Source organism: Heterodontus francisci, chromosome 19, assembly GCF_036365525.1.
Source record: "Heterodontus francisci isolate sHetFra1 chromosome 19, sHetFra1.hap1, whole genome shotgun sequence".
Lineage (NCBI taxonomy): Eukaryota > Metazoa > Chordata > Chondrichthyes > Heterodontiformes > Heterodontidae > Heterodontus > Heterodontus francisci.
The window spans coordinates 49,672,711-49,674,233 of NC_090389.1; positions in this window are offsets into that span (position 1 = coordinate 49,672,711).

Genomic DNA, 1,523 nt, shown 5'->3' on the forward strand with positions numbered 1-1,523 from the left:
TGAATTAACAGTGCATTATTCCCGCCTTGTTCGTAACAGTTATATTTTATAAAGTCATTCATCTCCATCATGTAAATATTAATTTGAATTAAAGAAACATACTGAAGCCAGGTTTACTAATAAGATTGAAAGTAGGCTGTAATGCCTAAAACAGACTGAGGAAATTACTGAATAGTTGACATCATTTAGTCAACCAAGAGGCAAAACCTTACCTTGGAACCTGAGAACGGAAGTCAGCATTTGTTTCATTACACCCTGAAATTAAGCTGATTTTAAGAACAAGAAACATTTTCACTCTATAATTTCTAGCAGCTGCTTGGACATCATCTATTATTTTAAAGCAATCACAACTCTAAATTATTGTGAAAATTACCTACTGTAGCTATCTATTAAATTGTAATTGTTCAACAGCTGCTTAGACATTAGGTATTACTTTAAGCACCACATTGCATACCATCACAGCTTAGAGCTGTCAATCAGAACACTGCTAACCTCTCTATTTGGGTTTGTTAGTTTGTAACAGTAGGACTGAAGGATAGAAAATCCAATTGAGGGCAAAACGGCAGTGCAATCACAATTTGGGGTGGAACCTAAATTCAGATAAAGGGACAATGCTTAAGTTTCAAGGCAAGTAATTTCTATTTTCTGTGGAAAGCTTCATTTTAACTGCAGGGTCTTAACTGAAAGGACAATGTGGGCAAAACTATCCCTTTCAATGATGAAGCATTAGTGGTCCTTCCACAGCAATGGGTCTCCACCTCCAGTTCCAGCTGCATGAAACAAAGTGGTGAAGCAAAACAATGCCATCTTCCAGATCCAGCAAGAGAAGTTTTCAGGCATCTGCAGAAATGGTCAGGTAAGTTCACATTTTTTCCACACGTTTGCTGCTTCTTCTTCCGTTGAAAGTGTGGCACAGAGGATTTGCTGTTCACTTGTCCCCTCAGGAAACATGAGGACATGTTCTCCATTCCACGGTACTTTTGCATGAAACACAAAGTGCAAGGCAGATCGATAGGGCCACCTTAACATCTTTCATTTAGCACATGTAGGTTCTCCTCCTGCTCAGTACGACCATCATAAAGACAACGTTATAAGCTCTTTGCAAAGTGATGGTACTAGCAGTGAAAAAAGAAGGCACTTGTGTATATTTTGTGCCTTTAAGATCCTTAGCACGTCCCAAAGCACTTCACAGACAATAAGGTACTTTGGACAAAAGCAAAATACTGCAAATGCTAGAAAGCTGAAATAAAAATAATGCTTGAAATACTCAGCAGGTCTGGCAGCATCTGTAGAGACAGAAACAGTTAAAGTTTTAACAATTAACAGAGTAAATCAATTTTAAGTACTTTTATCAGCTGGGGAGGCAAACCTGGTAGCCAATTAGCACACAGCACATAACCAAGTCCCACAAACAACAAGTAAGATGTTTAATGTGTTGTTAATATTAGTTGGGAACAAATATCCAGGCCACCAGGTAAATGCCATGCTATTCTTTGAATTTGGCATAAAACCTTGAACACTTG